At 42.8% G+C, this 22,089-nt stretch overlaps 1 protein-coding gene across 20 annotated transcripts in view; it reads right to left on the bottom strand.

Moving 5' to 3' along the window:
- Window positions 1–1,382: 1,382 nt before the first annotated feature.
- Window positions 1,383–22,089, bottom strand: part of CELF4 (CUGBP Elav-like family member 4) — an 801,906-nt gene continuing 781,199 nt past the window's right edge. For 19 of the 20 annotated variants that reach the window (XM_087927563.1, XM_087927573.1, XM_087927558.1 and 16 more), the window contains one exon: window positions 1,383–2,931. The gene's annotated coding sequence lies outside the window, so the exon portion shown is untranslated. Of the gene's footprint in view, window positions 2,932–8,367; window positions 8,643–22,089 lie in introns of those variants that run through there. The other variant, XM_087927557.1, reaches the window with a different exon arrangement.

The raw sequence follows: 22,089 nt of genomic DNA, 5'->3' as shown, positions 1-22,089 counted from the left end.
GACCACCAAGAATCCCCCAGCTTCCTCCTCTTCCTCCTCCTCCTCTGCTCTGCAAATCCCCCTCCCCTCTAGCACTGATGATGTTACCTAGTTGGGTAAAGAAACATCTGCAAGAAAAAATATATGTTCAGAGACCAAGGACTCCTCCTCCTCCTCCTCCTCCTCCTCCTCCTCCTCCTCCTCCTCCTCCTCCTCCTCCTCCTCCTCCTCCTCCTCCTCCTCTGAAAACCCCACTCTCTTCCAGATCTGATGATGTTCCCTAGTTGGATCATGAAATGTCTGCCGGAAAACCACTCAACTCAGAGCACACCAAGGGCCACACTGTTTATCCCTGAGCTATGCAGATTCTTTTCTGTCGGTATTTATACTTCTGCAGACAGAAGATTTTCATGATCCCTGTTGAAAGAAAACGGTTTTCCTTCTCCAAGCACGTGTAATATTGAGAGACCGAAAGAAAGCTTGAACAGAGGGGAAAAACCACCCCCAAAAATTAAAATATGTCTTCTTCTTTTTTTAAACTGTGCTTTATTTAGGACTAAGCTGGTAAGCGTCATTCATTAATTACATAAGATTACAAGGAGTTTTAGGGAATTGAGATTCAGAGAGCACTATTATGGAATTGCATGGCATTTTATACACCGAGATACCGGCTTGCTTGGGCGGTCAACTCCTAGCCAAACCACCGGAGAAGATTTGGGGGTGTTTAGCCAGTGTAAAAGTCTTCAAAATCAGATCAAAGATGGAGGGGAAAAAAAAAAGTTAGGAAATTAAAAAAAAAAAATCTTTCCCCAAATCTAAACCCAAAGAAAAACAATTATTCAGAAAAAAATAATAATGCATAATATTTGTTTGATCTGATAAAATGGGAGGATGCGGAAGGAGAGCGAGGAAAGAAATGGCACACTTTAAAAAAAAATCAAATTTTAAATGCCATGGAAATAAATTATAATAAATATGATATACTTTAAAATATATGTGTTCTTAAATAATTGTTTCTATTTTTCTGATTCAGATTTTAAAGCAACTTCTTTTTTTTTAACTGCTCTAAAGTCATTTACCAAAGATAAATATCGTGCTTCCTTAAATAGTTTTTTTCCTTGATTTTTTTTTCTCTATCATTACAATTAAAAGTCCTACAAAATATGCAAATTTATTTACAGAAAAACAGAGCCAGCATCTTTTTTTTTTTTAAACATCCCCGTTTTTCAAAATTCCTTGTAAACAGTTTCAGAAATTCTTCAAAGAGATTGCATTTTTTTGTATTTTTTTTGTCTCTTCATTTCCCGCCCCCATACTTTTATGATTTTTTTTTAAAGGTTTTTCTTTTTTTTAAGATTAAGGTTCTAGGCTAAGTCCCGTGCCCTTCCCCCCTCCTTCCCCCAGTCCTGAAAGATTTAGAACGAATATGGAAGCTACCAAAGCAAGAAGTTAAATCAGTGGCTTTTGGCAATAGGTTCTCGTGGAAAATATCCAACCTTTGATTTTCCTTCCGTCAAGTTGCAACTAAACTTTGGACCAGAGAAGCCTGCTTGAGTTATCGGTTGATTCAAGACTTTGGCGTGGTTAACTCAGCCGCCCATTTCAGTACGACTTTGTACAACTTTTGATGGTTATAATCCCAAAACTTGCCAAACGGAGCCACTCTTTCTCTGCCCTGCCTGTCCGTCAGCCAACCGCTTCCGATGAGCAGTTGATTTTGGGGGCAGGGAACGGGTATTCATCTAAACGCTACAAAAAAGTTCCTACGTCTTCGTGTGTTTTCTTAGCATTAACGCTAAATGCCTATATATATATATTTTTTTGCTTTTTTTTGTTTTTTGCTTTTAATGTCATCTAATCATCCCCCCTGCCCGTTATATAGGTATTTAAACTTTTTTTTTTAAATTCTGTACAGCTATTAGGGGTTTCATTAGGGGGAGGGAAGGTCCCCCCCGCTTTTTAAAATAAACGAGCTATTGTTCTACGTCACATCGGTACCCTTTTTTCTTCTTCCTTCTTCTTCTTTTTCCTTACCCAAACATGGAGCAGTATTTATTTTATTTTATTTTCTTCATCTTCTGACAAGATTCTCCCCTGAACCTGCCCCTTCGGACCCCCCTCAGTCCATCCCTATTATAAAGAAAACCATATGAAAGTTTCATAGACTCTAATTCATGTATATCCAAAGACCTTCCAAAGTATCAAAGAACTATTATCTTGCCTTTTTTTTTTTTTTTAAAGCGTCGAAGCTGAGTTTCAGTGTTTTTTTTTTCTTCGTTTTTTTTCTCGTTTTTTCATTTTTTGTTTTTTTATACATTATTTCATAGAATTGCTCTCCAAAGCTGTCTTAGCGGGAACAGCTAAGAGAAACGGAAAGAACTTCTGAGTAATTTACATACAACTATAAGTTTGCCGTAAAAAGTTATGTCCTTTGGTCCCTATGTAGCTAAGGAATGACAGATAAAGAATGCTTAGTGACGGTTGCCATGGGCGACCATAGCAACCCCATCTGTGATGGCCACAGGCACACTTTTAGCATTTCCGAATTGGGGAAAAGCTATGATGGTTTAGTTAGATCAAGTTCACGGTAGAAATCCAAGTCCATCTCACTCCTGCCGTGATTTCTTTTCTTTTTTTTCTTTTCTTTCCTTTTTCTTTTCTTTTTCAATGTTCTGGATTCGTTCATTGGATGGTTGGTACAGTTTGGGTTGTCCACCAAATGTCCTTCGAAGCCAGCCGAACGTGACTTTCCTCCAAGCAAAGTTTCCAGTCGAAACAACCAGAAAGAGCGTTAAAAGTCTGAAGTTTTCCACTTGACTGAGATGTTTAAAGGTGTAATCCCACAGTTCTCATTCTTATATATATTTATTTAATATATATATATTTATTTATATATATATATCTATATTTATATATATATTTTCTCTAAGGGTGGCCCGTTCAGCTGATGCCCTAAAAAGAGAGAAAAAATGTTATTCTAAGCTGGACCAAACCGAATCAATATATATATATATATATATGTATATATATGCACACTGCTCAAAAAATAAAGGGAACACTTAAAGAACACAATGTAATTCCAAGTCAATCACACTTCTGTGAAATCAAACTGTCCACTTAGGTAGCAACACTGATTGACAATCAATTTCACATGCTGTTGCGCAAATGGAATAGACAACAGGTGGAAAGCATAGGCAGTTAGCAAGACATCCCCAATAAAGGAGTGGTTCTGCAGGTGGTGACCACAGACCACTTCTCAGTTCCTATGCTTTCTGGCTGATGGTTTAGTCACTTTTCAATGCTGGCAGTGCCTTCACTCTAGTGTTAGCATGAGACGGAGTGTATAACCCACACAAGTGGCTCAGGTAGTGCAGCTCATCCAAGATGGCACATCAATGTGAGCTGTGGCAAGAAGGCTTGCTGTGTCTGTCAGTGTAGTGTCCAGAGCATGGAGGCGCTACCAGGAAACAGGCCAGTACATCAGGAGATGTGGAAGAGGCCGTAGGAGGACAACAACCCAGCATCAGGACCACTACCTCCGCCTTTGTGCAAGGAGGGACAGGAGGAGCACTGCCAGAGCCCTGCAAAATGACCTCCAGCGGGCCACAAATGTGCATGTGGCTGCTCAAACGGCCAGAAACAGACTCCATGAGGGTGGTATGAGGGCCCGACGTCCACAGGTGGGGGTTGTGCTTACAGCCCAACACCATGCCGGACGTTTGGCATTTGCCAGAGTACACCAAGATTAGCAAATTCGCCACTGGCGCCCTGTGCTCTTCACAGATGAAAGCAGGTTCATACTGAGCACATGTGACAGACATGACAGGGTCTGGAGACGCCATGGAGAACATTCTGCTGCCTGCAACATCCTCCAGCATGACCAGTTTGCCAGTGGGTCAGTAATGGTGTGGTGTGGCATTTCTTTAGGGGGCCGCACAGCCCTCCATGAGCTTGCCAGAGGTAGCCTGACTGCCATTAGGTACCGAGATGAGATCCTCAGACCCCTTGTGAGACCATGTGCTGGTGCAGTTGGCCTTGGATTCCTCCTAATTCAAGACAGTGCTAGACCTCATGTGGCTGGAATGTGTCAGCAGTTCCTGCAAGACGAAGGCATTGATGCTATGGACTGGCCTGCCTGTTCCCCAGACCTGAATCCAATCAAGCACTTCTGGGACATAATATCTCGCTCCATCCACCAACGCCACGTTGCACCACAGACTGTCCAGGAGTTGGGGGATGCTTTAGTCCAGGTGTGGGAGGAGATCCCTCAGGAGACCATCCGCCACCTCATCAGGAGCATGCCCAGGCACTTTAATTTTGAGTGTAACTCCAAATCCAGACCTCCATGGGTTGCTAAATTTGATTTCCATTGATAATTTTTGTGTGATTTTGTTGTCAGGACATTCAACTATGTAATGATCAAAGTATTTAATGAGAATATTTCATTCATTTGTTCCCTTTATTTTTTTGAGCAGTGTGTGTATATATATATATATATATATATATATGTATACAGATTTTTTTTTTAAAGAAAGGAATAAAAGATAGAGAAAACTGACAAGGGAAGAGAAGATCCAAACAGCATACCTTATAACCAATAAAGAAAAATAAAACACACACACAGATTTAGGAGAACACCTGTTTCCAAGACTATCTTATTCCCATTGTGGAAACTATGTGCAAAATTTAGTTGTGTTTCACTTTGTTTTGTTTTGTTTTAACTTGGATAGTGTGATAGCACACATCTGCCCTTCAGGATATTTTTATTAATATTTTCTGAGAATGTCCCAGATACTAACTGTTAACTGTGAAGAACATCTGGTCACCCCATCTCAAAGGTGTCTCTGGCTTCATGAATAAGAGAGGTAGATCAAGAAACCTATCTAAAACAGGTTGTTACTTCTGTGTCTGATTTGGGACGCTTTAACATTTGTGCAGAGTTTGTAGCATAAACAACATGTTTCTCCAGGCCCTTCAAACGAGATTTTTAGACCTCTAGCTTCTCAGTGCTCTTTGAACTTGCTTGTTTTCTTGAAGACATTTCATAACCCAAACCAGGTAACCTCATTGATGCTAGCACCATTCATCATCCGGCACTGATGATGTTACCTAGTTGGGTCATGAAACGTCTGCAAGGAAGCAACCAAGCTCAGAGAGCACCATTTCAGCCCTGAGCGACATTATATTCTCCTTTATTGGTTTTTAACCTTCTTTGGGACTGGGAAGTTGCTGATGCCCCCAAAGAGAGATGCTCTCAGAAGAATGCTGTGTTGTGCATCGCTAAAACATGAGAATTTGGGCAGGGATGGAATCCGACCGATGTAACTACTGGTTTGGTGATTTACGCTGCAGTGCACATGTAAAACATCAGCTTGCAACATGGACAGCTGAGCAGCGCTGCGCATGGGTGCGTAGCATTTGAAAAAACACATTTTTCCTGCTTTTTCAACCGCAGCAGTGCCGCGCAAAGCAGCTGAGGTTGAAAAAGCAAGAAATAACGGTCAGGTAAGAGCCCGGGCGGGCATGTGGGCCAAAACAGCAGCAGACATAAAACCGGTTCTATGTCTGCTGCTCTTCAGAGCTACCGGTTCTACAGAGGTGGACAGAACTGGTAGAATCTCACCCCTGAGTTTGGGCCTCCATATTTCCTACTTTTTCTGTCTAGGAAGTGCTTCTTCCAAAAGGCAGCTGGACTTCCTTGTTTTGTTTTTGTTTTTTCTTTTGAAAACATTTCACTTCTCATCTAAGAAGCTTCTTCAGTTCCATTTATTTCTTTGGAAAATGGATAGTTTCTTGGATCAGAAGCAAAATGCAACTTTGGGACAGCCGTGACTTGAATGATGAACAACCTCCGTAGACATTCCTATCTTTTTCTATCTTCTCACTTCCTTGGCTGTCAGATTTTGGTGTTGGCTGTGTGTTAACTCCGTGAGGTAAAGGTTAAAGGTTCCCCTGACACATATGTGCTAGTTGTTTCTGGCTCTAGGGGGCGGTGCTCATCTCCATTACAAAGCTGAAGAGCCAGCGCTGTCCGAAGACGTCTCTGTGGTCATCTGGCTGGCATGACTAAATGCCGAAGGCGCATGGAATGCTGTTACGTTCCCACCAAAGGGGTCCCTATTTTTCTACTTGCATTTTTTACATGCTTTCAAATTGCTAGGGTGGAAGAAGTTGCTGGGACAAGGAACGGGAGCTCACTCCATTCCGTGGCGCTGGGGATTCGAACCACCGAACTGCCGACCTTTCTGATTGACAAGCTCAGCATCTTAGCCCCTGAGCCACCGCGTCCCTCATTGACCTTCAAAACGGAAGGGTACTATTGTGAGTTGTGGCAGCCCCAAATACTGGACTACTGCTATCATGTCTCCCCTAATTCTTCTTTTCTTTAGACCGGCCAAACTGAAATCCTGCAGCCGTTGTTCTTCGTATGTTTTAGTCTCCAGGCCTTTGATCATCTTAGTTGCTCTTCCCTAATTTTTTTCTGAAGTCTCAACATCTTTTTTGTAGTATGGGAACCAAAATTGGTTGCAGTATTCCAGGTGTGGCCTTACTAAGGCTTTACAAAACGGTACTAGTACTTTACTTGATCTTGATTCTATGCCTCTGCTTATACAACCCAGGATTGTATTAGCCTTTTTGGCTGCTGCTGCACACGGCTGGCTCATATTCAAGTGATCATCCACTAGGACTCCAAAATCCCTCTCACAGTTCCTGTTTTTGAGTCAGATCTCGTCTAATCTGTACCTTTGATTTTTTTTTCCTGCCTAAATGTAAAACTTGGCTTTTCTCCGCATTGAAATCCATGTTTTTTTGGAGAGGGCCCATTGCTTAAGTCTGTCAAGATCTTTTTGGATCCTTTAGATGAACGGAGCTGGAAGGGACCTTGTAGGTCATCCAACCCCCAGCCGAAGCAGGAGACCCCACAGATGGCAGTCCAATTCTCTTCTTGAAAGCCTCCAGTGTTTGAGGGCATTTCTCTAGTTGGATACTATAGAAATGATCTTGAGCCTGTCTTCTAAGGTGTTGACTATTCCTGCAGGCTTAATGTCATCTGCAAATTTGATGAGTTCCCCTTCTATTCCCTCCTCTAAGCCATCAAATGTTTGACTCCCCCCCTCGCCGTTGTCTCAGGAAGGCCAGCTGCCAAATGGAGTGTTTTCCTTTGCAAAGCACAGAAAGAAATGCTTCGAACAGGTGGTTTAGAATGTAAAAAAAAAAAAAAAATGGCCTGGAACAACATTCCTGTCTCTACGAATGTAAAAAATGTAAGGCTAACGTTTCTCGAATAAAAAGAAATTATTATTTTTTAAATCGCGATCCAAGCGAACTTGACATTTAAAGGAGAATGCTTAATCGTTTAGGGATTAGCTCTTATCTCTGACTGGCAAGCAGGTTTCTCTTTGCAGAGACTCAGTGACTTATTACATCAAGAAAACTTAAGAAAGAAAGTAAAAATAAAAAGAAAACTGCAGAAGCTTCCTTTAGCTAGAGAAACGTCATGCTTTATAGCTCAGATCATGCTGGCAAGGAGGTTGTTGGTTTTTTCCCCACACTGTTGATCGAACAAACAGCAAACTAGACACAGCAGTTGAAACAATTACGACACCAAAAATTATAAGAATAGAAGAAACCAAAGGAAAATATATATGTATATATATATGTATATATATAAAAAGAAAAAAAAAGAAAACACTTATCCAGGACCCTTTTTCAGTTGTAACTAAAAAACAAAAACGTATGAGGCCTTTTAGTTTAGAATCAGGGTTGTGGTTTTTGGTTTTTTTTAAATCTTTTTAACCCCAAATGATATTCTCACCGCCCTGCCCCAAAGCAATGGATTTCTTAAGCGTTCTTGTGCTACCCAAACCTTCGAAATTGGAAATTTTGATAATAAGGCACTTAAGAAGCTTTATGTTTCTAGCTTGCTTTGGTACGTAGCTATTTTCTTTTGCACTGCAATTAACTCTTTTTTTAAAAAAAATTATTATTTTTGGTTTGTTTTTTTTTGGAGAGGGATTGGAAATATTTTAAGGAAGGAAGAGAACGAGAACACTCAATTGAAAAAGGCCCCCAATTCATTTAAAACACAAGTATTCAGGGTGCAAAAAAATACCAATCATACAGCTCCGTGTCCTTATTGGTTGGAAATTACTCAAAACACAACAGACAACAGTCCCATTTATTCCCTCCCCCGCCCCCCCCCCAAAAAATTAGAATTTCCCCCCTCCCCTCTTTCCAGGTGATATCTAAAGAAGCGTTAAAGTTGCTGAACGAGAAAACTCAAAACCACAAAGAAACCACTGCAAGCACTAAAAAGGAAACAAATGAAGAATAAGACAGTAAAAAAAATAATAAATAAATAAACATGAAAAATAATAATAATTGTGGCAGCACAAGGTCAAGAAAGGCACAAGTGATCATGACTGGCCAATTATTCAACCGATACGACATCCAAGAAAATAATGTTTCAATCACAGCATCTCCACGAAACTGGACGGCAGGTCATGCAACCAATTCTTAGCTGAGTTACATGGTGCCATCATATCACACTTCCAACTTCGAGTCGATGGTTGAACTTACGGACTGGGGGGACTGTTTGCTCCACCATCCTGTCATTACTTTTTTCCTAGCTCAGCGCGGGACTGTGGTGGATTTGACTGGCTCTTGGTGGTTGGGTTGGAATTTGATCGAATGACAAAAGAAGAAAAGAATTTTTTTTATATAGATATAGATATATTTATATATAGTCTGGGGTGGGTGGGGGAGAAAGGGGGAAGGGAGAAATGGGGGAAGGGGAGAAAGGTTATAAACCAAAACAGAAACCAGAAGGAACAGAGAGAGAGAGAGACACAGAGAGAGAGAGAGAGAGAGAGAGAAAGAGAGAGAAGAAGGAGGAGGAGGAGAGAGAGAGAGAGAAGGATGGGAAAGAGAAAGAGAAGGATGTGAGGGAGAAGGAGGAGGAGAAGGGGGAGAAGGATGGGAGGGGGAAGAGGAAAAGAAGGAAACAGAGGAGGAGGAGGAGGAGAAGAAAGCACTAAAATACAGCATTGTACCAAAAAGCTGTAATGAGCACACAACCAAACGAAAACAAAAAGGACAAAAAACCAAAACAAAACAAGAAACGGAAACCAAAAGGAATGGAAGAAGCCTAGCCAAAAACACACGGACACAAAACGACACAATTCATGTGGATACATAAAAAACAGTGACCATTAACAGAACCACGTTGTGGCAGCTGAGAGCAGCATGCGCTCAATGGATGGCGGCAAAGGTGGTTTGAAGAGTCTGGAAAATATCTTGGCTGCCCAAACATCTTTTCTGGAGGTTGGACTTCCAAACAAACCTGTCCCAGTCATGCCCACCTCTCCAGATCTGACCTGGGGGAGGTAACTCTACCTAAACAGGTGTCCCTTGCCCCAAACCTTTCAGTTCTTCTTGGAAAGGACCTTGGAGGAAGCTTGACACTTCTTTTGTCCAAACAGGTCAAGAACCCAAAACAGTCTGGACTATCAATGCCTCGCAGATGCCTCCTCCTTGAAAGTGCAGGTTGCACAGAAATTACATTTGTTGGATTCGGTTGTGTCAATTGTGTGAATGCCAGCTATTTTTGCCATACACCCCCCCACCCTGGTTCCATATAGTAGTGTAGCAATCTTTCTCCTAGCTTCCTCGGATCTAGAACCTTTTCTGTTCTCCTTGGATTCTCATCATTGTTAGAACGAACGTCATTTTCTGTTCCTCCTGAGAACAGAGTCAGGGAAGCTCATCTTCCTCAATGTGTCAGGGTTCCGACGATCGCCCTAATTAAATCATGCACCTTGAGCCAAGCTTCAAAAGAATCCAAAAGATCTATTAGGAGCAACACGTCCGGCACTATGAAGCCAACTCTGGCATGCGTAATTTACTATCGCCTATGACCCTGTTTTTTCCCTCACCCTCCCCGAGTGTGTCATCAGATTCTCCAACAGTTCACGGGCTGGGTGCCATCAATCACACTCTCCAATGAAGGATTTTTGTGGGCAGAAGATCCGGTAGCCTAGGCTACAACCTCCACAAGATAAGCATGGAATGTGCTGCACCGCTCCCTCGGGCCTTCCTCCCCCTCCTTCTCGTGGCAACTCAGAAACCGGCATAGGAATGCTTTACGAGTTGACACAATGAAACTTTATGACTTTATGGAGGAGAAAGCTACGAGTTGTGAAAAGAGAAGAAACCTCAGGAATGTTTCTTTTCAAATCCACCCCCGTCCTTTGAGCAAGGGAGGAGACATACCACGTTATGAAGGTAGCAATAGTTAGAGAAGGCCTTTGGTACTCAGCACACCGAAAGCGGAAGATCGGCTGCCCCTGTTTTAAAGCGTCTACAAAACACAGCAGAGGGCCACGACAGAAGCAATGTGTCATACATAACTCCCTTTCCCCAGGGAGTTCCTGTATGTTGAGAACAGGGCTCATGTTAGCAAAAAGAAAAAGAAAGAAAAAAAGAAAGAAAAAGAAGGAAAGAAAGAAAGAAAGAAAGAAAGAAAGAAAGAAAGAAAGAAAGAAAGAAAGAAAGAAAGAAAGAAAGAAAGAAAGAAATCAAAGAATCACCATAAGGGTTAAGAGAGTTGCTGTGACATAAGCTTTTGGGAGGGACTGTAATCCAATTGATCGGCTGTGTGAAATATTCTAGAATAATGTATTAACTGAGAATGAGTTCAGATTAAAAATCTCTGAAGCAAGTGTCACTCTATCTTTTTTGACGGTTATCATCTGTCTCTCTCTCTCTTCATCTCTCTATCTCTCTATCTCTCTATCTATCTATCTACATCCATCCATCCCTCCATCATTTCTCTCTCTCTTGTCTATCTCTGCAAATATCCCTATTTCTCCCTCTCTCCTCCATTTCTTTCCCTTTCTTACTCTTTGTGCCATTATCTATAGTATCTCTGCCACCATCTATTCCTATCATCTATTTTATCCCTCTGTCTCTTATCTATGTATCTCTATATCTCCATGTCTGTCTGTCTGTCTGTCTGTCTATCTATCTATCTATCTATCTATCTATCTATCTATCTATCTATCTATCTATCTATCTATCTATCTATCTATCTATCTATCATCAATCTATCTATCTATCTATCTATCTATCTATCTATCTATCTATCTATCTATCTATCTATCTATCTATCTATCTATCTATCTATCTATCTATCTATCTATCTATCTATCTATCTATCTATCTATCTATCTATCTATCTATCATCTATCATCATCTATCTATCATCTACCTATCTATACATCCATCTATATCTGTCTGTCTATCTATATCTATATCTATCTATCTATCTATCTATCTATCTATCTATCTATCTATCTATCTATCTATCTATCTATCGTCTTTCTATCTATCATTTATCAATAATCTAATCTATCTATCTAGATCTATCTCTTTCATCTCTCTCTCATCTATATACCTAATCTATAATCTGTTTATCATTTATTTCTGCCGTTATCCGTCTCATCATCATTTCTATCTACCTAATCATTACCCCTCGTTCTCTACTTCTCTATGCATATACTGTTACCTATTATCTATTTTATATTTATCAAGTATCTATCTATATCTCCATCATCTTACTCCCTCACCCATCTGACACTGTCAATGGCCAGGAGAACAGGAAGGAGGTCTTTGAACTTGCAAAGAACTCAGAATTCTCTCGGAGAAGACCTTCCCAATTCAGATCTTTGGACATTTACAGTTTGGACCGCATGACATTCACAGATTCTCTTCCAAAAGATTTAAATGATGACTTAATCATATCAGTTATTGATTTAGCCCAGGCTGACCAGCTGCAGATGAAAAACAAAAATTTCTCTCTTTCTCTTTCTCCTGTCTCCCTCTTTCTCTCCTTCCCTCCCTCTCTCTTCTTCAATTCCTCTCTCCTTCTCTCTCTCTCCCTCCTTCTCATTCTCCCTCCTTCTCGTCCCCTTTTTCTCTCTCCTACTCTCCCTCTTTCACTCCTCCTCCCTCTCTCTCTCCCTCTCTCTCCTTCAATTCCTCTCTTTCTCTCTCCCTCCCTCCTTCTCCCTCCCCTCCCTCTCTCCCCTTTTTCTCTCTCTGTCACTCTCCCTCTTTCTCTCCTCCCTCTCCCTGCCTTTTCCCTCCCTCTCTCCCCTTTCTATCTATCTTTCTATCTTTTCCCTCCCTCTCTCCCTTTCTATTTCTATCTTTGCTGTTTATTCTAGTATACAAATCTCGCACATTTGTTAAGTTTATGCGTCAATATATTCAGGAAGCCCAGAAAACAGGCTAGCTTAACTCAGTGACCAGCTCAACTACAGGTAGTCCTCGACTTACAACAGTTTCATTTAGTGACCATTCAAAGTTACAACAGCACTGAAAACAGCGACTTGGGACCATTTTTCACGCTTACGACCGCCGCAGCATCCCCAGGGTCACGTGAATAAAATTCAGGTGCTTGGCAAGTGACTCACATTTACGACGGTTGCCGAGTCTCCAGGGCCATGTGATCCCCCTTTTGTGACCTTCTGACCAGCCAAGTCAGTGGGGAATCCAGATTCACTTAACGACCGTGGGACTAATTTCAGAACAGCAGGGATTCACTTAACAAACATGTTAAGAAAAGTCATCAAAAATGGGGCAAAAAACTCACTGAACAAATTTCTCACTTAATAACGTCCATGTTGGGCTGAATTGTGGTCATAAGCTGAGGACTACCAGTGTGGGCATTGGTGCAGATATACCTATTTGACACACCGTATCTAATGTTTCCCTAATGAAGCAGATAAATTCACTTTTCGTCGAGAAAACGCCTCTGCAGAAAAGTCCCACATTAAGGTAAACATCCTACAGAGGAACGATCGAGTCTGTCATCTGCACCTCTATAACTGTCTGGTTTGGTTCTGCAACCCAACAGGACAGACACGGATTTCAGAGGATAATTAGGACTGCAGAAAAAAACAATGGCTACCAACCTGCCTTCCATGGAGGACCTGTGTTCTGCGTGAGTCAAAAAGAGGGCTGTGAAAATATCTACAGACCCCTCACATCCTGGACATAAACTGTTTCAACTCCTTCCCTCAAAATGATGCTATAGAGCCCTGCACACCAGAACAACTAGACACAAGAAGTTTTTTTCCTGAATGCCATCACTCTGCTAAACAAATAATTCCCTCAGCACTGTCCAACTATTTACAAAGTCTGCACTACTATTACTATTAATCTTCTCATTACTCCTTATTGCCCATCCCCTCCCACTTGTGACTGTAGGACTGTAACTTTGTCACTTGTATCCTTACGATCAATATTGACTGTTTCTACTGTGATTTGATTGCTTATTGTATCCTATGACTATTATTAAGTGTTTTGCCATGATTCTTGATGAGTGTATCTTTTATGTACACTGAGAGCATTTGCACCAAGACAAATTCCTTGTGTATCCAAACACACTTGGCCAATAAAGAATTCTATTCTATTCTATTCTATTCTATTCTATTCTATTCTATTCTATTCTATTCTATTCTATTCTATTCTATTCTATTCTATTCTCATTGTCATTGTCATTGTCATTGTCATTGTCATTCTAATTCTATTTTTCATTCCTCTATTCCATTCCATTCTATTCTAATTCTATTGTACCCTATGACTATTATTAAGTGTTGTGCCTTATGATTCTTGATGAATGTGTCTTTGATGGACACTGAGAGCATTTGCACCAAGACAAATTCCTTGTGTGTCCAATCACACTTGGCCAATAAGTTTTTCCACTGGTGAATTGTTCTCACCGTCAGGAAATTCTTCCTTAGTTCTAAGTTGTTTCTCTCCTTGGCTAGCTTCCACCTGTTGTCTCTCGTCCTTCCTTCAGGTGCTTTGGAGAATAGCTTGACTCCGTCTTCTTGTGGCAACCCCTGAGATAATGAAACACTGCTATCACGTCACCCCTGGTCTTTCTTTTTTTAATTAAACCAGACCTACCCAATTCCTGCAACCGTTCTTCGTATGTTCGCTATCCCTTCTTCTCCTCCTAGATCAAGGAACCCTAGAAATTCTAGAAAGTCTAGAGCAGGGGTGTCAAACTCAAGACCCCCCCGGGCTGGAATTCAGCCCGCAATGTGGTCTACCCAATGCAAAGACGAAACATGCCAGCAGTCTGGGAAGTGGCATCAAGTTGGCGACACCTACACAGTCAACCATGCCCACCCAGACCCCTGAGGACAACCATAGCCCTGATGCAGCCCTCAATGAAATTGTTCTGACCCAAACCTTGTTCCAAGGAAACAAACATGAAACGGAGGTAACAGCAAAACGTTTTAATGATTCTTTACGAATCCCATTCCTTCCCAGTTAAAAAGCTGTTTCAAACTAATTGTCTCTGATAAGAACGAGCCTTGCTAAGGTGGTGCAAGGCTGCCAAGAACACTAGATAAAGTTTACTAGGAAATATTTCAAACACAAAGAGTCTCCAAACACCAACCAAGATATTCCGAATGTCCATGAGGCTTGAGTGCAAAAACTTATTTGCTTCCTGCAAAGAGCTCCGGCTTCTCAGATGGCTTTTATCTCTTAAGGGAGGGGCCACTACCTTGCAGCCTTACTCCCGAGTTATCTGTGCTGCTGCAGCTGCTCTTTCCTTCGAGCAGCCCTGTGTGCACGCACACTGAGCACAGGCTCCTCGGGGGACTCTTCCTCACTGCTGCCAGCCTCCACCATCTCCAAAGGCAGCACTCCACTCCCTGATGGTCCTGGCCCCATCCCTGCATCACACGCAGGTCCCTCATCGGAGTCCTCGCTCTCCGAGACCTCAGCCGTCCTCACCTGCTGCTGGCGAACCACAACAGAAATTGAGTTTGACACTCCATAGGCCGTCACTTATTTGAAATAGTCTAGATTTTCCTGCCCTTCCAGCTCATTCAGCCTATTCTTTTCTAAAATAATCTTTCAACTTCAATGGAAGATGATAGCATTGACTTCGTTAATGTTGTTCTTATCGTTACTGGCCAGCAGCTTCAAATCACCTTCAATTTGCTACGTGGCACGATTAGCTCCAAATATTTTTGACTCTTTTTAAAATTGCACTAAAACTAAGATGTCCCGCCAGCTAAAAAGAACGAGGTGAAAATTAGTGTCCCTCTACCCTCGAGACAGATTGCAGCCTCTCATTGCTCCATATGCTTTCACGGACCTATTAATTATTCAACTTTTATTAATTTCCTCCCCCGCCCTCCTCCTTTTTTTTTAAAAAAATATAAAACTCCATTTCGAACTATATGCCTGATATTAAATGATTGCCTCAATGAAACTTGGATTGGTATAGTAGAAATAAACACGAGCACATCTTCTAGAATTAAAAGGAAGCCACCGGTATAAACACAAATCTATTTTTATCCCTTTGCTGTAGACACCCATCTAAGTATCTGGGTTGATTCTCAACCTGGCTATAAATACATGTTAATTAATTTCAAGATGTTGAGTTCAGACTGCTTAAAAAAGAAAAGAACATAACACTCATACCAGAATAAACATAACTGATCAACAAAAGGGGACTCATTTTCTTTTGTTAAACACAGTCACAACCCAACATGGTTTCCTCTGACTCTTACTTGTGAACCTGGTTGGGGAAAAATTCTTAACCTTAACCTTAATCTTAGCCCTCTGTAAGGCACAAAGAGTTATGTTCTAGTTAAATTGATGTTAGATAAGAGTTAAATGCAATTCAAGAGAGCTTAGACCTAAACTGCTTGTGGGAACAGAATGATTCCAGACTGATTTCTCGCTTGACTCCACCTCCAGCTCTGTTTGGCCTTCTACATCATCGTCTTCTCCAGTAGAGTTTATACAGAGGTTAGGATCAACCACAATGCCACTGAAAAAAGTGACCTATGACTGCTTTTCACGCTTACGACAATTGCAGCTTCCCCATGATCAAAATGCAGCCGCTTGGCAACCGACTCATATTTACGACGGTTGCAGTGTCCACGTGATTTCCTTTTCCAAACTTCAGACAAGCGAAGTCAATGGGGAGGCCAGATTCACTTAACAACCAGGTTAGTCACGTAACAACAGCAGCGGTTCACTTAACAACCGCAAGAAGAAAGGCCCTAACGTGGAGCAAAACTCACTTAACGACTTTCCCACTTAGCAAGTTGGGCTCAATTGTGGTCGTAAAGCCACAGGACTATCTCTGGGTCACCTCTTCATGGTCCTTTTGATTCTTCTAGGCACCAGCGGGGAAAAACCAACTGGTAGAAAAGGGGTATCATGTGCAATTCATTTAATAAAGGGCCTCAGATCAATAAAATCAGTGCTGGGCTGCTGGGAGGTCATAGGGGTTCAAGAGAGCCCCTGGCTAAGATTCTGTGCAGTTCAGAGAACCCCAAAATCCCACTCCTGGCTGGCCCCACTCACCCCTCCCTGTCCCTGCCAGGAGTCCCCACGTGGCCCATTTTGGATGCAGGTAAGTGCAGGGCGCGCAAGGAGGCTTGGTGAAGGTGAAAAACAGGCCTCTTGAAAGTTCAGGAAGGCCGGAAATGGGCCCATTTCCAGCTTCCAGAGAGCCTCCGGAGCCTGGGGAGGCCATTTTTGACCTCCCAGAGGCTCCAGGAAAGCCTCCGGAGCCCGGGGAAAGCAACCCTGCCCCCCGCTGCTGTGGTGCAGGAGGCCGACTAGGCCACACCCACCCTAACCACGCCCACCTAGCAACTGGGCAGAGAAACTCCTTGATCAAATTTTTGAAGCCCGCCCTGAATAAAAGGGATATTCAACGGCAGGCCTGCAGGTGTTGTGTTGGTGCCCACAGGGGAAACGGAGAAGACCGCTGGGAGAGGAATGGAAAGGAAAGGAAGATGGCGTTCCGGCTGAGATGCCTTCAACAGCAAAAGGAACTGAAGGCTCCTGTAATCAAAAGGCTGAAAGCTCACGGAGTCTTCCTGCTTCTCCATTTTTCCTTTCCAAGGGGTGTATGGAATTTGAGGGCTGCTTGTATGTGTGAAAACAAACAAACCAACAAACAAAAACTTTCCTGGGTGGAAAATGTAAGAAATAACACAATAACAGAGTTGGAAGGGTCCTTGGAGGTCTTCTAGTCCAGCCGCCTGTTCAGGCAGGAGACCCTATACAAGTTCAAACAAACGGTTGTCCAATTTCTTATAAAAAACCTCCAGCGATGGACCACCCCATAACTTTGTGGGCAACTTGTCACACTGATTTAATTGTTCTGTCAGGAAATTTCTCCTTAATTCTAGGTTGCTCCTCTCCTGGATTAGTTTCCATCCATTGCTTCTGGTTAACGAACAGAATAACACAGTTGGAAGGGGGCCTTGGAGATCTTCTAGTCTAACCCCTTGCTCAGGCAGAAGACCTTATACCATTTCAAATAAATGGCTGTCTTAAAAACTCGAATGATATATATATTAATATATAAAGAAAAAAACTTGATTAAAAAAAACACCCTTCTAGCGATGGAGTATCCACAACTTCTAGAAGCAAGCCATTCCACTGAATAATTATTCTAATTGTCAGGAAACTTCTCCTTAATTTCAGGTTTGTTTCTCTTCTTGCTTTGTTTCTATCCGTTGTTTCTTCTCCTGCCTTCTGGAAAATAATTTGACTCCTTCCTCTTCCTGGCAGCCCCACAAATACTGGAAGTCTGCTATCATGTCCCTCCTAGTCCTTCTTTTCTCTAGAGTAGACTAGCCATATCCAATTCCTCCAACCGTTCTTCGTGTGTTTTAGTTTCCAGGACTTCAACAATCTTTGTCGCTCTACTCTGGACTTTTTTCCAAAGTCTAAACACCTTTTTTTGTAATGTGGTGACCAAAACTGGATGCAGGATTCCAGGTGTGGCCTTACTAAGGCTTTATCAAGTAGTATTAATACTTCATATGATTTTTATTCTGTGCCTCTGTTTATACAACCAAGGATTGCAGTAGCTTTTTTGGGGGCCACTACCGCACACTGTTGGCTCGTGTTTAAGGGATTGTCCACTAGGACTCCAAGGTTCCTCTCACAGGTACTGTTTTTGAGCCAGGTTTCATCTAATCTGTACATGTGCCTCTGGTCCCCCCGCACCTAATGTTGTGGTTAGCCAGCAGCAGGTGTGGACAGCTGAGGAGAGGGAGGACTCAGATGAGGGGCCAGGACCATTAGGGAGTGGACTGATGCCTTCAGAGATTATGGGGGTGGCAGCAGCGATGAGGAGGTTCCTGAGGAGCCTGTGCCAAGCGTGCGTATGCGCAGGGCCGCTTGCAGGAAAGAGCAGCTCCAGCAGCACGGGCGACTCGGGAATAAGGCTGCAAGGTAATGGCCCCTCCTTCAAGAAGATGAAAGCCAGCTGTGAAGCGAACATTCTTTGCAGGAAGCAAAGACGTTTTGAAACTCAGCCTCGTGGACATTACAGTATCTTAAGTTGGTATTTGAAGACTCTCTCTCTTTCTCTCTCTCTCCACCACCCTCAGCTCTACTCCTCTGATTCAGCTGCTGGAGGGACCAGGGGCCCGTAGCCTACAACAATTTAAGTCCTGAGCTTGGACCTTCAATTTCTGGATTCTGCTGTAGGCTCGATCAAGAAAAAAAAAGCTTTTACTTATTTATTTTTTTTACTTTTTTCTGACAGATTTTGAGAAACGAGAGCATCATCTGCCGGCTCGGCTTTTTTTTTTCTTTTTTCTTTTTTGATGGATTTGGCATGAGCCAAATGAAATTAAGATTTCAGCAAACAAGGCTTACTTCTGCATTGGCACCAGAACAAATGATGGCAGATAATTGCTCGACTCCGTTAGCTTATTCTTTGCTCGGTTCGCTCCATCAGTCTCCCCAGATTATATTTTCAGCCGAGTTTAATGAACATCATTTATTAAACTAACACCGGGGTTTTGCTGGGGCCTCAGACAGATGTGTGCACGAAAATGAATCATTTCTTTCAATTGGATTATTCTGACTGAGAACAGAGCCCTGCCATTGCACGGAAGGCAAACACATAGGGATGGTTTGCTTCTAGCTGTGGCGATAATCGGGTTTGGGGTCCTGCGAAGCTCTTGGTGGGGACATCTGCACGTGGGCCAGGAGACCCCATCTCCCCCAGGAACAGAATAGGATCAACTGAGCAAATTCAGTGTTGTGAAATAGGGCAAACAAACTACATTTAGGAATATGGATTGTAATCCTGATCGACAAAGATCTCTGTTTATGTTTGTCACCTTGAAAATTATGGGTTTGGTGAGGTATTATGTGCTCACTGAGGAGGAGAAGGGGGAGGAAGAAAAGGAGGAAGAGGAAGAGGAGGAAGATGGGGAGGAGGAAGAAGAGGAGAAGGAGGAAGAAGAGGAGGAGGAGGACTCTGGGGTCTTTGGTGTTCTCTGAGCTTGGTTGTTTTCTTGCAGACAAGTAGGTAACATCATCAGTGCTAGAAGGAAGTGGGGTTTGTGGAGAAGAGGAGGAGAAGGAGGAGGAAGAGGAGGAGGGTGGAGGAAGAAGAGGATGGAGGAAGAGGAGGAAGAGGAAGAGGAGGAAGACGGGGAGGAGGAGGAAGAGGAGAAGGAGGAAGAGGAGGACTCTGGGGTCCTTGGTGCTCTCCAAGCTTGGATGTTTTCTTGCAGACATTTCATGATGCAAGTAACATAATCAGTGCTAGAAGGAAGTGGGGTTTGTGGAGAAGAGAAGGAGGAGGAAGAGGAAGAGGAGAGGTGGAGGATGAAGAGGATGGAGGAAGAGGAGGAAGAGGAAGAAAAGGAAGAGGAGGAAGATGGGGAGGAGGAGAAGGAGGGGAGGACTCTGAAGAGGAGGACTCTGGGGTCCTTGGTGCTCTCCAAGCTTGGATGTTTTCTTGCAGACATTTAATGACCCAAGTAACGTCATCAGTGCTAGAAGGGAGTGGGATTTGAGGAGGAGGAGCTGCCAGAAAGTCCAGTTGTCCCTTGCAAAAGCAGCCTTGGGGTTCACCCCTAAGATCTGACCCTACTCAGGACTTCTGCTACATGAAAGTAGAACAGCTGGCCATAGGTTTTAAAAAAACAACAACTCGTGGCTTAATCCTCTCCTTTGTGGTGAAGGACCATATACTTCATCCAGTTGTGGTCACCCCAATATAAAAGAAGATGTTGAGTCTGTAGAAAGAGCGCAGAGAAGAGCAACAAAGATAATTAGGGGACTGGAGGCTAAATGATGAATGATTGAGTATGTCTACTCTATTGAACAGAAGGTTTAGTGGGGCGGGAGGATATCTTTTCCAGTAATTGAAGGGCTGTCACACATGAGGGAGGTCTTTATTTATTCTCAAGGCACCTGAGGGCTGGACAAGAAGTAGTAGATGGAAGATAGCTCAAGGGAGAACCAACCTAGACCAAAGCAGGAATTTCCTCAAGGTGAGAACAATGAACCTATGGGATAGCTTGCCTTCTGGAGTGATGGGTGCTCCATCGCTGGAGGTTTCAAGTAACGATTGGACAACCGTTTGAGTGAGATGGTATACATTCTCCTGCCTTGAGTAGGGGTTGGACTAGAAGACCTCCTCCAGCCCTAGAATTTTATGTTCTATGAAGGACTTTCATGTCTCAACAGGGTACTGAATCTAGGTCTTGAATCTGATCTCCGCTGATTCTCACTTAAGTGATCAATCAGTCAGAATAGAGCTGGACGGGGCCTTGGAGGTCTTCTAGTCCAACCCCTTGCTCAAGCAGGAAACTCTAAACCATTTCAGACAAGTGACCGTCCAGTCTCTTCAATAACTCCAATGATGGAGAACCTACAATTTTTGAAGGCAAGTCGTTCCACAGTTTAACTGTCATCGCTATTAGGAAGATTCTCTTTAATTCCAGGTTGCTTCTCTCCTTGGTTAGTTTCCATCTGTTGCTTCTTCTCCCACCTTCTGGATGGGTGTCAGTTATGTTATATGTTTGGAAAATAAGTTGACCCCCACTCTTTTTGGGGGCAGCCCCTCAAATACTGGAATACTGCTATCATGTCCCACCTAGTCTTTCTTTTCTCTAGACTAGCCAGACCCAAATCCTGCAACCGTTCTTCATATGTTTTAGTCTCCGGACCTTTTAATCATCTTAGTTGCTCTTCTCTTCACCTTTTTGTCAAAGTCTCAACATCCTTTTTGTAATATGGTGACAAAAAAACAACAACCCAAAAGAGTTTCAACACAGTTCATAGCCAGATGTTTCAGCCCCTTTCAACTCTTTATGACCTCATGGCATTCTTCTCACTAAGATAAGCCCTTTCTTTGAATTATTCTATGTCCCAACTGGTCCCTCAGTCAGTAGTAGCATCAGGTCAACTTGCCTTTACTGGAATTTTTTCAAATGCCTTTGGTTTTTCTTTCTTCCATGGGTCAGAGTCCCTTCAACTGTTTCTTGCCCTTGCAATTTATGTGCCCAATATCGAATAGCTTCATTAACTGGTGCTTCTAGTCAGCAAAGCAGGTTTACTTCATCTAATATGAATAATTCATTCTCGTGGTCCAAGATATTTTCCACAATTTTCTCCAACACCACGATTCAGAAGCATCCATGTATTATTTTGGTGCGACCTTCAGAAGATGCAACTTTTTGTAACAACTGGGAAAATACAGCTTTGGCCACCCAAGTCAGAGAACACAAAAGACCCTATTGTCCTCCTCCTCCTCCTCCTCCTCCTCCTCCTCCTCCTCCTCCTCCTCCTCCTCCTCCTCCTCCTCCTCCTCCTCCTCCTCCTCCTCCTCTCCATAAACCCCACACCCTTCTAACACTGACGATGTTGCCTAGTTGGGTTGTGAAACATCTGCAAGAAAACCACCAAACTTAGAGAGCACCAAGGACCCCATAGTCCTTTTTCTCCTCTCCACAAACCCTCCTCCCTCCTAACACTCATGATTTATCTAGTTGGGTAGTGAAACTTCTGCAAGAAAACCACCAAACTTAGAGAGCACCAAGGACCCCACAATCTTCCTCCTCCTCCTCCTCTCCTCCTCCTCCTCTCCTCCACAAATTCCACTTCCTTTTAGCTCTGATGATGTTACCTAGTTGGGTAGTGAAACATCTGCAAGAAAACCACCAAACTTAGGGAGCACCAAGGACCCCACAGTCCTTCACAACAACCACAACACCTCCCTCCTCCTCCTCCTCCTCCTCG

This window comes from Pseudonaja textilis, chromosome 2 (assembly GCF_049901715.1).
Source record: "Pseudonaja textilis isolate UNSWEBS1 chromosome 2, rPseTex1.2, whole genome shotgun sequence".
In the NCBI taxonomy this organism is placed as follows: domain Eukaryota; kingdom Metazoa; phylum Chordata; class Lepidosauria; order Squamata; family Elapidae; genus Pseudonaja; species Pseudonaja textilis.
This window is presented reverse-complemented; position numbering and strand designations above follow the sequence as displayed.